General features: G+C 49.8%; 1 long non-coding RNA gene across 1 annotated transcript in view; it reads right to left on the bottom strand.

Annotated features, from left to right (window-relative positions):
- Positions 1 to 60: 60 nt before the first annotated feature.
- LOC119972553 overlaps positions 61 to 14,181 on the bottom strand; it is a 147,546-nt gene continuing 133,425 nt past the window's right edge. Inside the window, exons 3-4 of the long non-coding RNA XR_005462076.1 lie at positions 3,235 to 3,337; positions 61 to 575 (exon numbers count right to left, since the gene is read on the bottom strand). This is a non-coding gene — a long non-coding RNA (uncharacterized LOC119972553). The remainder of the gene's footprint in view (positions 576 to 3,234; positions 3,338 to 14,181) is intronic.

Raw genomic sequence — 14,181 nt, 5'->3', positions numbered from 1 at the left:
TAGAATCTAGGAATTTTTCCTTATCAAAGCTCTGTGCTGCCATTGAGCCTTTGGTTAACTATTCGTGTGTTGCATTTTAAATTAACATTAAATGTAATATATAGTATACGTTCAATCAGACAATCCCCTTTTGACTGATTTGTCCATATTCAGTAAGGTTCTTGTGTGAATTGGATCCTGTACAGTGGCAAAGTTAAGATGTCTCATTTGTAAAATGAGACTTTAACCAGCTTTTACAATACAAAAACACTGGTTTGTTCTCCACATTAGTGCAACAATTCCATTATGATTTTTAAAAAACTATTATTTATGGATGTTATTCTTGCTGTGAATATATAATTTATATTTTACATCCTCAATTAAAACTCCTTAAGGTTTTCTCCTCTCAATAATATCTTGGTGTTTTTAGCATTAGTAACTGTTGCCAACTCTCAGGGGACATGTATCTGATTTTCACCATGGTTGTGCAAGAGAGTAAATCAGTTCAGTGCGAAAAGGCACCTTGACACATCTTGCACCAGTCACATGTTTCATGTCCTAAACTTCTGTTTTTTTTGTAGATACTTCCATTGGTTCTGCAAGTAAAAATGCAAATTACATACTTTAGATGATGAACTCAATGCATGGGGACAGGTCATATTTTGAAAGAGCACGTCATCTAAAAATAAATTCAACAGGTTGGTTTGGTTCTCTGTTCCTTCACGTTGGTGGGATTCTCCATTCCTGCTGCAGTGAATGAAGATATGAAGATATGGAGATTTGGCTGAGTTCCAAATTCTCCCTCCTTGCTGGCAGTGGAAGCGACGTGGACTCTGGAGAACCCCAACCAGAATCCTGCCCAATGTCTACAAGTCAAGGAACAGAGAACAACAAAAAAGACCTGCAAAACCACTGAAAATATTTTCAAAATGTCTACTGTTGCCATCTTCATCCTCCTTTCATACAGTTCAAAACTTAATAATAAAAATCTTTAGTACTAAAATGGCTTTTTGAACATGAATTCTAAACAGTGTCATGAATTAGATTTTCATAGGAACATTTCTCTCTGCCGACCTGGCACTCTAAAGGGGCTGGGACTTAAATTCTATTGTTTCGGGAACTTGTAATAACTTTTCTGCTGATATGTAGTGTTAGTAAGCCTTGAATGCACATGCGTTACTTTGAATAACAGTGCCCAGAATTCAGTTTAAAATATGCCCGCAATATGAACAGGGCTTGGTTTGGGAGAAGATATGGGAAACAAAATGCAGGATATGAGCTGTGGTTTGTGACGTGGAAGATCAGAAGCCAGTCAGGTTAGATAAAGCAGAATGAAAAAGGCAGGAATTAAAGTTAGAGCAGCAGAAGAGCTGTGGTTTAGTTAGAGACAGATGATGGAGAAAATCTGAGGTCAGAAGTTCAGGTTGCGAATGTTTGAAGCAGTCTGGTTCAAACGGAGATCATGGTTGAGTAGAGAAATAGAATTCAGGAAGTAGAATTTATGATGGGGGATGAAAGCAGCAGCTTTGTTTTTTTTTATAATGTTAAATGGAGGAAATTGTGGCTTATTCAATACCACATGAGCAGTCTGATGGAACAGAAGCAGTGAGTGTCAAGGGAGGTGTGGTTAGTAAATGTTTGGAAGGTTACTGCAAAGTGTTGAGATGGTTGATTATTATGGCTGTGGGGAGACAAGAAACACCTTGGGCAGGATTCTCCCCTACCCGGCGGGGAATCCTCTGCACCTTCAAGGGCTAGGCCCACCCCGGAGTGGTGCACGTCACTCCTCGGCGCCGGGACCGGCGGGGAAGGGGCTTGGCACCATGCCAATCTGCGCGAGTTGGCGCATGAGCGGGAGCGCCAGCGTGTGCTAGCGTCGTCCCCGCGCATGTACTGAGGGCTTCGGCTCTGCATCGGCCACAGCGGAATGCCCCCGCAGCCGATGCGGAGGAATAGAGTGCCCCCATGGCACAGGCCCACCCGTGGATCGGTGGGTCCCGATTGCGGGCAAGGCCACCGTGTGGGCACCTCCCGGGGCCAGATACCCCCGCGCCACCCCTCTTCCCCCCCCCCCCCCCCCCCCCCGAGAACCCCGGAGGCCGCACGTGCCGCCAAGTCCTGCCGGTATGGATCTACTCTAATTAACGCCGGCGGGACCGTCAAAAAAATGGGCGGCCCGTTGCGAGCTGGAGAATCGCCGGGGGGGGGGGGGGGGGTGGGGGCGCTGCTAGTGGCAGCCAACCGGCGCACCGTGATTTGCCGGGTTGCCAAAACCCCGGCACCAGAGAATTCGGCAGCCGGCCTGGGTGGGATTCACGCCTACCCCCGGCGATTCTCTGACCCGGCGGGGGGTCGGAGGTGATTACAGTTTCCCTCACAGTACTTTACCTAATCTGGTACTTTAAAGTCCCATCCTGTTGCAGCATAAGAATACAGATTTTCTTTTATGCTGTTGGTGTGGAAAGCATTTTTTTTTTCCAATCTTGTGTTCAGTATTGAGGAAGAAATTAGAAGTTCAGTCGCAGATGTGCTGTAGAGGCATACCACTGCAGCAATATGCCACTGGTCACACACACTACAGTGTTGCAGCAGAAGAAGAGAGCATTCAGATGTGTGCCCCACATATACTGGAAGATTGAATCAGTGCTATGCTGTCCTCGCACTCTTATGTGACACCCAGATTCCAAATCTGGACCATGTAGGTACTTGTATATCACTCCTTGGTGTGGGACTACAATATGGGTCTTGTACTTGCCTGAAACTATACTTGAAGGGTCGTGATAGTGATTGTGGAAAGGATGTTTCATCTTGTAGGAGAATCTAGATCCAGGGATTACTGTTTACGAATAAGGCGTTGCTCCTATAAAACGGATGGAATTTTTTTCTTAGAAGGTCCTGTGTGTTTGGACCTCTTGCCTCAAAAGGTGGTGCAAGTAGAGTCTTTGAAATTCTTAAGGCATAGATAGATTGATTCTTGATAAGCAAGATGGTAATGGGGTAGGCGGGATGCAGATTTAAGGTTACTATCAGAAACATTATTGTCGCAGGGTCAAAATCCTGGAACTTCCTCCGAAACAGCACTGTGGGTGGATGTACATTGCTAGCGGTTAAGGAAGGCAGCTCCCAACCAGCTTCTCGAGGGAAATTAACGCTCATGGGCAATAAATGCTCACCTAGCTAGCAATGCTCACATCCCATAAACAAATAAAAGCTTCACTGGCCATTGCTACAACCATTCAAATGAGGTGGGCATACCAAATTTGTGTGTTGACCACCTCGAGTCTTGCGGTTATCCAAATTCCAGTCCAATAGATTCAAATGTCACCTTTTATGCCGGAGACCATTGTATCTTCTACTCCTGATGTACAAGAAACATTTTGCAAAATTAGTGTCACAGACTTATCCCTCTAGTGCATATTGTATCTGGCCCATTGTGTATGATTTTGTAAAGTTGTTTGCTAAAGAGTTGTTTTCTGCTTCCAAATTGTATCCCATGGGTTCATACACCACAGGTGAAAATAATGGGGGTAATGTTTAACTTTAATGGAAAGCAAAATTGAACAGAGTGTACAATGGACGTTCAATCAGATACTCTCCCTGTTGAGGTGGAAATTCACTCTCCAATATCTTTGTAAAAATCAGACATTGCATCAAATCTCTATCACTTTGTGAACCTTCTTTTGCTAATGTATAATTAGCATTTAGTGACAATCTCATCAAAATTATGTAAAAAACATTTCACTTGGATTCAAATCTCTTGTGTCAACTTTGAAGCTTTTGAAAATTAGCTTTTTTTCTCTTTCAGTGATAGTTTTGGGGATCATAACTATTAGAAAATTGAGCTCTTGTGATTGATCTACACTATCTTTGTTCTCAGGAGAAATTCCGAACAATTTTGAATTAATTCAGTCACCTTTCCTTGATCTCATTAAATGTGACCCAGAAGAAGTTGAAAAATGCTTTTATAATTTCATTATATCCAATGACTAGGGCTTTGGGTTTAATTTCCAAAATTGCTAAACCATCTTATTCTTTTGTCGATTTAATGATATAATGGCTGGGATTTCCCAGCCCCACCGTGGTGGGATCTGCTGTGGGGGATGTGGCTGGCCAGCCGAAGGTTGCGTTCGGTGGGACTGGATGATACGGACTGGGTTGGGCCAGAAATTCCCACTGAATATTCTGTTACTACCAGGTGAGAAGGGGTGAACTGGTCCTCCTCTATTCAACCTGCTTGGTCAGTCGCAAAAGAGATTTAAGTGTATTTTTAGCAAGGATATGCCATTTCCAAATCGTAATGTATTTAACCATTTAAACTGCGAGAGGTAAGCTGCCAAGCAAACAAAACTTTCTTGAGTCTTAAGAGCAAATTTGTGAGCCACTAAACCTGAGAAAAATAATAAAAACGTGACATCAAGCATTCGACCCTTATGCTGTCATTAGGACCTACACACATGCACACGAGGTATCAGAAATAAAGCTAGTTGGAGTCCAAATAAAAAGTGGTAAAAGAATGTATGGTTTAGCTTGATTGTCCAGGTGGTGTAGATTTTATCATTGCTGATGAATTGGGTTGGATGTGGTCAGATGTAGAATGTGTTGTAATCATTACGAGATCTTGGTTTGTTGGTAGGATTGGTTTCTTAAACGAGGCAACTTGTTTATTACAAAAAAGAGAGGGAGAGAGCCTGTTTCCTCTGTTGAAGCCTTTCTTGATACCGCCTGTGTTGCAATTTACTTGTAATTTATCTCTAGTGACTGGATTGCTGGATTTGGCTGATATTAGCTGTGATTTTCTGGGCCTATTTGCTGTGGGTACAAATTCCGTTATGGCTGCTAATTTTCACGAGGGCCAGAATGGGATTTGCGGCGGCAAGTTTAGGTTCATGCCCAGAGAGGCATGTCATAACCATGATAACTAAATTTAAATATTATAAAATGGCTTAATTTCGTTGCTTCCGGCATCATCAGATACCCACGGCAGCGGAATTCACTACTGGTTTCCAAAAATGGAACCCAGTTGTAATGACCATGCTGGGGCCTCTTGGGTGAGTACAGTCCCTGGTTGGTGAGGGACATGGTCAGGCAGTGCCAACTTTCCGGGACAAGGTTAGCATTTCCCGGGCAGGACCTCGAGTGAACGCCATTTGGAGGGGGGGGGGGGGGGGGGGGGAGATGAGCGCTGATGAACCATTAATTTGGAGGGAGGGGGTTACCCGAACATTGAGAGGTGGAAGGGGAGGTTACTCCTCAGTCTTCTGGGGTTAGGGGTGTTTTCCTTGTCTGCCATGGGCCTCAATCCGTGGGGAAGGGGGACCTGGGGCTGGATTCTCTACACCCCAACGGCGAGAATGCGTTCGGCGCCGGGGCTGAATCCAGCATGAAAGCGGGCCCGGCGCTGGTTCCGCGATTCCCCGTCCCCGAGCAGCAGCGTACTCGGAGTACGCCGCGCTGAGAATACACCACCTGAGACCATTGCCTGAGGCCCGCCCCCCTATTCTCTGTCCCCAACCGGCTGAATTCCCGATGGCATATTTCTAATGTGGTTCTGTCGTTCGGGAAACTCACGAGGCTGTTGCAGACCCTGTCTGGCCGCCACAGTCGGGAGCGGGCCGATCGGAGTGCTGGGAGGGCCTCTTTCGGGACTAGGGGCAATGTGTGTGGCTGGCCCGGGTCGGGCGAGCGGCCGATCTGTGGCACTATTTCTGTGGTCCAGGTCCGCGATCTGAGTCCACCATGGAGCACGGCGCAGCCGCTGGAGGCCGCCGCCGTACACATGCGCAGCCTCTGACCCGGAAGTTTAGGGGGCTGTATCGGCAGCTGGAGCTGCGAGCTCCACAACAGCTGCCTGTTAGCCCCCTGTAAGGCTGTGAATCTGTGGCCTTTTGACCCCAGTTTTCCTGGCATAATAGAGCACAGTTTTCACCACGCTGTGGGGACATAACCCCAAAAACGGAAAATCCAGCCCTTTGAGATCGGGGTGCCCTTTATAAATGGCACCCTGATCTCTCTGGAGCCATGTTCTATCAGTCCTCGTCCCGCCAGAATGAAGGCGCAACGCACGGCCCCTGATCTTTTTTGACAGAATGCTTGAAGATGTGGAATGGAATGTGGCTGTGTATCTGGGGAGAATTTGTCACTGTCATTTGGCAGCAAAATTCTGCCCACTGTTTCAATATCCAATACTTTTTAATGTCTCTTCCTTAGACCATTATGAGTTTTGATGGGTGTCTGGATTTTGGAAAATGTCTCTCTTCACATTTCCCGGCGGGGGGGGGGGGGGGGAATTTGGTTGTTTCTCACCTTCACTGTGGAATGTGGCCTTGCATTTTAAACAATTTGCTCTGTCTCACTTCAAATTGCAAAATTTCAAGTCAGTTGAAAAATCATGGGCAGGATTCTACATCTGACCAGCCCTGGTTTCCTGCATGCCATGCCACTGCTGGCTGTGAGATTCTTCGTTCCCTCAGCCGGCCAGTAGGGTTTCCCATTTTGGCCAGCCCACACCGGCGGGAAACCAGCGGGAGTGGGTGCATTGCCGATGAAGCGGAGGATTCCGCCGGCGGAGAATCCCGCAGCATGTTTTCAAAGGGACATAGCTTATGTGTTTGTTTTCATTTGCAAGCTGAAGCATCTGGTTTGTAAGAACTTTCACATTTCAACATGGGGTAGTGCAGTACAAGTTAATTTCAATATTGATTTCTCCCTACTGTGAATGACATTGAACAAAATTCTATTGATGTTGGACAGCTTGCCCTTTTCTGGAGACTAAGACAGAAATGACTGGACGGTCAGAATTTATACAATGTTAGGTTTGGTTCACAACAGTGAAGGTAACATTAGCTTACGGTAATACTAAGATAATATCCAGTTTCAGCTGATAAGTTGAAGGTAATATTCAGGCCACTTAATGTCAGGCATTGACAATTTTCAAGAAAAAGCCCACGCCTTCAATACAATTATCACCAAGTTTTCAACTACCAAAAATCCTTGGGGGTCACCACTAACCAGAAGCTTAACTGGAGTGGTTATATCAACACAATGAGAGCAGACTGGAGGTAGGGTTTTTACAATGGGGGGGGGGGGGGGGGGCAGCGGGATTGGGGATGGGTGCATTGTGGTTATCCTCTGATGGATTTAAACCCTCTGTCGGCTTCTGCGCCCATGTCAGGATAGACACAGCTGTCAAAACATTTCAGCTTAATACCACTTAAGCCCAAAAGTCCCTTCACCAACAGCACACTGTGATTCCATGTATGAAATATAGCTTGCACTGCAGTGACTCACTTGACTTACCCCGGCTGCACCTCCCAATACCACCTACTAAAAAGAGTAGCAGCATTGTCATAGACCATAATACACAGGAGCAGAATTAGGCCACTTGGCCCATCGAGTCTGCTCTACCATCCTCATTTTCCTGCCTTCTCCCCATAACCCCTGATCCCCTTATTAATCAAGAACCTGTCCATCTCTGTCTTAAAGACACTCAGTGATTTGGCCCACATAGCCTTCTGCAACAAAGGTTTTCACAGATTCACCACCCTCTGGCTGAAGAAATTCCTCCTCCTCTCTGTTTTAAAGGATCATCCCTTCAGTCTGAGGGTGTGCCCTAAGTTTCTAGTTTTTCCTACTAGTAGAAACATCCACTTCATGTCCACTCTAACCAGGCCTCGCAGTATCCTGTAAGTTTCAATAAGATCCCACTTCATCCTTCTAAACTCCAATGAGTCCTCAAACGCTCCTCATATGGCAAGCTCTTCATTCCAGGGATCATTCTTGTGAACCTCCTCTGGACCAGCACATCACAACCTGACCAGCCTGACAGAGGAAGTTAAAAAGGACCTGCAGAGAGGGAACACGCTCCCACTCTCCTTGGCAGGGAGAGTGCAGTCGACCAAGATGAGCATACTGTCCAGGTTCCTCTTCCTGTTTAGATCCATCCTGATCTACATCCCCAAGGCCTTTTTCAGTTCACTGGACAAACTGACTATGGTGTTTGTGTGGGGAGGGAAGAACGCAAGGATCCCAAAGAGAGTACTGCAGAGAACGAGATCCATGGATGGCCTAGCCCTCCCAAACCTGCAATGTTACCACTGAACAACGACTGCGGAGAGGGTAAAGGGATGGATAATGGAGCAGAATCCGAGTGGGTGCATGTGGAGGAGGGCTCCTGCAGAGGGACCTCCCTCCTGGCCCTAGCTACGGCGGCACTCCCAGTCCCACCCAATATTCAACAGGCCCAGTGGTGTTAGCAACACTCGGGTCGTGGAACCAACTTCGACAGCATTTCGAACGAACCAAAATGTTCGGCAAAGCCCCTATCTGCGACAACCACAGGTTCACACCTGCGACTATGGACGCCACCTTCAAAGATGGAGACAGGACGGGGGGACACTGCCAATTAGGGACGTTTACACCAACAACAGACTGACAACGCTCGAGGAACTGACACAAAGATTCCAGTTGACTGGGGGGAAATGAACTAAGGTACCTACAGGTCAAAAGTGTTCTATGAAGGGAAACAAAGATGTACTCATGACCACCACAAAAATCACTGCTGGAGGATCTGCTGAATGCAGACATCCTAGGGAAAGGAAACTGTGGTGACATGTATGGATCACTGCTAAGGGGGGGCCAACACCCAGTTGGACGAGGTGAGGGAGAAGTGGGAGGAGGACTTGGCATTTGAAATAGGGTGAGGACTTTGGAGCAAAGCATTGTACAGGGTCAACTCCACTTCCACATGCAGAAGGATAAATAAGCCTAATGCAGCTAAAAGTAGTACACAGAGCTCACTTAACCAGAACCCATATGAGCTGGTTCTTCCCAGAGGTGGGGAATAGATGTGAATGATGCCAAGGAGGCTTGGCCAACCATGCCCACATGTTCTGGTCTTGCTCAGACTTGTTGGGTTTCGTACAGCCTTCTTTGAGGCAATGTCCAAAGTGTTGGGGGTGAGCGTGAAGCCGAGAATGGCGGTCTTCGGGGTATCAGAACAGCCAGAATTTTTCATGGGAAGAGGGCCGACACCCTTGCCTTTGCCTCTCTAATTGCCTGCTGGAGAATCCTGCTTGGCTGGCAGTCAGCAAAGCTGTGGACTGGCTGTCCAACCCATCGGAATTTCTTCAAATGCAGAAAATTAAATTTGCCGTCGGAGGAGGGCTTCCACGAAACGCAGGAGCCATTCACTCGGTTGTTCCAAGACCTGTTTGTAGCCAACGACTAAGAAGTTAAAGATCAGGAGAGAGTAGAGAGAGTAGCCATGGCAAAGAAAGGAAGTGGGGGGGGGGGGGGGGGGGGAGAGGGGGAGTGGGAGGGAGGGCAGGGAAGCACGGAAACCAGCCATGCCCAAAAAAAGAAATATGAGAAGCAGTATCACACCAACATAATGGGAGAAAGGTACAAGTACAAATAAATGATACAGTTGGGGCGCGGGAAAGGATAGGAGCAGAGGAAACAGCCGGAATCAAATAACTAATGGGGATCGAAAAACGGGAAATCGCAACCACCACTGCAAATAATACAAGAAGAATGACGATGTATGTATGTAAATAATTGAAACCAACCTATGTGTAAATAGGTTTCTTTATCCTCTGTTTATATACCACAAAAAACTAAATAAAAACATTTAAAAAAAGAAGTTCTGGCGAACGTTTATCCCTCAATTAACACCAACAAAAACAGATTACCTGACTATTCATCTCTCTGTGGGATCTTGCTGTATTTAGTTGGCAGGTTGACTAATTCCTTTTTCATTGCAGCCCATTTTCTGCAAGGAGACCTAAAATTGGCATTTGATCCCTTATTTATTCACGTTAAGGGATCTAATGCCTGTTTTAGGTAGCCAGTTGATTACCTATAAAATAGCTCAAGGATCTTGGAATCATGGAGACTGGCCCCCACAATTGGACTTGTTCTCTACAGCTTTTGATAATGCGTCTATCGGATTTTTAAAACTCTTGCGCTCAGGAACCATTTTCTTTTTTTTAAAATAATTTTTATTGAAATTTTTTGAAAAATATATATCAACAAAACAATATAATAACAATAACAATAATAATAATAAACACCCCCCGGCACCCGTAACAACGCATATAACAAACCCCCCCCCAACCCCAGTAAACAACAGAATAAATTAACAATAAGCAAATTAACTTAAACACTATCCCCCTAAACCCCCCCCCCCCCACCTTCCCCCCCCCCCCCCCCCCCCCCCCCCCCCCACCCCCCCGGGTTGCTGCTGCTGCTGACCTAGTACCTTATCGTTGAGCCAGGAAGTCGAGGAAAGGCTGCCACCTCCTAGAGAACCCTTGTACCGACCCCCTCAGGGCGAACTTGACCCTTTCCAACTTAATGAATCCCGCCATGTCATTAATCCAGGTCTCCACACTCGGAGGTCTCGCATCTTTCCACTGCAGCAAGATCCTCCGCCGGGCTACTAGGGACGCAAAGGCCAAGACATCGGCCTCTTTCGCCTCCTGCACTCCCGGCTCCACCCCAACCCCAAATATCGCGAGTCCCCAACCTGGCTTGGACCCTGGATCCCACCACCCTCGACACCGTCCCCGCCACCCCCTTCCAGAACTCCTCCAGTGCCAGGCATGCCCAGAACATATGAGCATGGTTCGCTGGACTCCCAGAACACCTGACGCACTTGTCTTCGCCCCCAAAGAACCTACTCATCCTAGATCCGGACATGTGGGCCCGGTGCAGCACCTTGAACTGGATGAGACAGCCTCGCACATGAAGAGGAGGAGTTCACTCTCTCCAGCACGTCCGCCCATGTCCCCTCCTCAATCTGCTCCCCCAGCTCCACCTCCCACTTAGCCTTCAGCTCCTCTACCGACACCTCCCCCACCTCCTGCATTACCTGATAGATGTCAGACACCTTCCCATCCCCGACCCACACCCCTGAAAGCACCCTATCCCTTACCCCCCGTGGGGGCAGCAAAGGGAACCCCTCCACCTGTCGCCTAGCAAACGCCTTGACCTGAAGGTACCTGAACATATTCCCCGGGGGGAGCTCAAACTTCTCCTCCAGTTCACCAAGGCTCGCGAACCTCCCGTCAATAAACAGGTCTCCCAACTTCCTAATGCCCGCCCTGTGCCACCCCAGGAACCCACCATCCATGTTCCCTGGGACAAACCGGTGGTTCCCCCGCAGCGTGGCCTCCACCGAGCCCCCCACTCCCCCCCTGTGTCGCCTCCACTGCCCCCAAATTTTGAGGGTGGCCGCCACCACCGGGCTCGTGGTGTACCTCGTTGGAGGGAGCGGCAACGGAGCCATTACCAGTGCCTTCAGGCTCGTGCCTCCACAGGACGCCATCTCCATCCTTTTCCATGCTGCCCCCTCCCCCTCCATTACCCACTTGCGTACCATCGAGACATTAGCCGCCCAATAGTACCCAGAGAGGTTGGGCAGCGCCAGCCCCCCTCTATCCCTGCCCCACTCCAAAAAGACCCTCCTTACCCCCGGAGTCCCATGCGCCCAAACAAATCCCAGAATGCTGCTGTTCACCCTCCTGAAAAAGGCCCTCGGAACGAAAACGGGGAGGCACTGAAACAAAAACAAAAATCTCGGGAGCACCGCCATTTTAACGGACTGTACTCTACCCGCCAACGACAACGGCAGCATGTCCCACCTTTTAAATTCCTCCTCCATCTGCTCCACCAACCTAGTAAAATTGAGCTTGTGCAGAGTCCACCAGCTCCTAGCCACCTGAACCCCCAGGTACCTAAAACTCCTCACTGCCCTCTTTAGCGGGAGCCTACCAATCCCCTCCTCCTGATCCCCCGGGTGAACGACAAACAGCTCGCTCTTGCCCAGGTTCAATTTATATCCCGAGAAACTCCCCGAACTCAGCCAGAATCTCCATCACCTCCGGCATTCCCCCCACCGGGTCTGCTACATACAACAGCAAGTCGTCCGCATACAGCGACACTCGGTGCTCCTCCCCACCTCGCACCAAACCCCTCCACCTCCTCGACTCCCTGAGAGCCATGGCAAGAGGCTCTATTGCCAGCGCAAAAAGCAAGGGGGACAGGGGGCACCCCTGCCTCATCCCACGGTGGAGCCTGAAATACTCGGACCTCCTCCCATTTGTCGCTACACTCGCCATCGGGGCCTCGTACAGCAACCTCACCCATTTAATAAACCCCACCACAAACCCGAACCTTTCCAACACCTCCCACAAGTACCCCCACTCAACCCTGTCAAAGGCCTTCTCCGCATCCAATGCCACCACAATCTCCGCCTCTCTTTCTGCTGCCGGCATCATTATCACATTTAGCAGCCTTCGCACGTTAGTGTTCAGCTGCCTCCCCTTCACAAAACCCGTCTGATCTTCATGTATCACCCCTGGCACACTGTCCTCTATTCTAGTGGCCAAGATCTTCGCCAGCAACTTGGCGTCTACATTCAGCAGTGAAATCGGCCTGTATGAACCGCACTGCAAGGGGTCCTTATCACGCTTCAGGATCAGGGAGATTAGTGCCCGAGACATCGTCGTGGGCAGAACACCCCCCTCCCATGCCTCGTTAAAGGTCTTGACCAACAGGGGGCCCAGCAGGTCCGCATATTTCTTATAAAATTCAACCGGGAACCCATCCGGTCCCGGCGCCTTCCCGGACTGCATGTGGCCAATCCCACTGACCAGCTCCTCCAACTTGATCGGCGCCCCCAGTCCCTCCACCTGCTCCTCCTGCACCCTTGGAAATCGGAGCCTGTCCAGAAAATTCTCCATTCCCCCTCCCACCGCCGGCGGCTCCGACCGGTACAGTTCCCTATAGAAGTCCCTAAAGACCTCATTGACCTCTACCCCTTGCCGCACCACATTTCCATCTCTATCCTTCACTCCACCAATCTCTCTAGCCGCGTACCGCTTACGCAGCTGGTGCGCCAGCATCCTGCTCGCCTTCTCTCCATACTCATAGACCGCTCCCTGCGCCTTCCTCCACTGTGTCTCCGCCTTTCTGGTGGTCAATAAATCAAACTTGGCCTGCACGTTACGCTGTTCCCCCAGCAATCCCTCCTCCGGGGCCTCCGCGTACCTCCTATCCACACTCAACAGCTCCTACACCAGTCTCTCCCTCTCCCCCCTCTCCCTATGGGCTCGGATGGAGATCAGCTCCCCCCTAATCACTGCCTTCAGAGCCTCCCACACCATCCCCACCTGGACCTCCCCAGTATCATTGACCTCGAGGTACCTCTCGATGCATCCCCGAACCCTCCTACACACATCCTCATCAGCCAACAACCCCACGTCCAGACGCCAAAGCGGGCGCTGGTCCCGTGCCTCCCCCATCTCCAGATCCACCCAGTGCGGAGCATGGTCCGAAATCGGGATAGCTGAATATTCGGCCTCCTCCACCCTCGGGACCAGTCCCCTGCTCAGAACAAAGAAATCAATGCGAGAATAAACCCTGTGCACATGGGAGAAAAAGGAGTACTCGCGAGCCCTCGGCCTCCCGAACCTCCAGGGATCCACTCCTCCCATCTGGTTCATAAACCCCCTCAATACCTTGGCCGCCGCTGGCCTCCTGCCTGTCCTTGAACTAGAACGATCCAGTAGGGGATCCAGCACCGTATTGAAGTCCCCCCCCCCCCCCATGATCAAGCCCCCCACCGCCAGGCCAGGAATGCGGCCCAACATACGCCTCATGAAACCAGCATCATCCCAATTTGGGGTGTACACATTAACCAACACCACCCTCTCCCCCTGCAGCTTACCGCTCACCATCACATATCTGCCGCCACTATTAGCCACAACCTCAGACGCCTCAAACGCCACCCTCTTCCCCACCAGGATCGCCACCCCCCGGTTCTTCGAGTTGAGCCCTGAGTGGAAAACCTGCCCCACCCACCCCTTCCTCAGACGGACCTGGTCCGCCACCTTCAGGTGGGTCTCCTGGAGCATGGCCACGTCCGCCTTCAGCCCCTTCAGATGCGAAAACACCCGGGCCCGCTTAACGGGCCCATTCAACCCCCTCACGTTCCATGTAATCAGCCGGATCAGGGGGCACCCCGCCCCCCTCCCCTGTCGACTAGCCATAACCCATCGACTGCTCACCCCTGGCCATCATCCATTCGGCCCGTTTCCCACGGCGATAGAACCTCACCCCGACCCCCCCGAACTCCTCCCTGGCCAATCCAGCAGCAACCCGGTATCCCCCCCCCCCCCCCCCCCAGGCTAGGACCCCTCC

The sequence above is a fragment of the Scyliorhinus canicula genome, chromosome 10 (assembly GCF_902713615.1).
Source record: "Scyliorhinus canicula chromosome 10, sScyCan1.1, whole genome shotgun sequence".
Taxonomy (NCBI): domain Eukaryota; kingdom Metazoa; phylum Chordata; class Chondrichthyes; order Carcharhiniformes; family Scyliorhinidae; genus Scyliorhinus; species Scyliorhinus canicula.
This window is presented reverse-complemented; position numbering and strand designations above follow the sequence as displayed.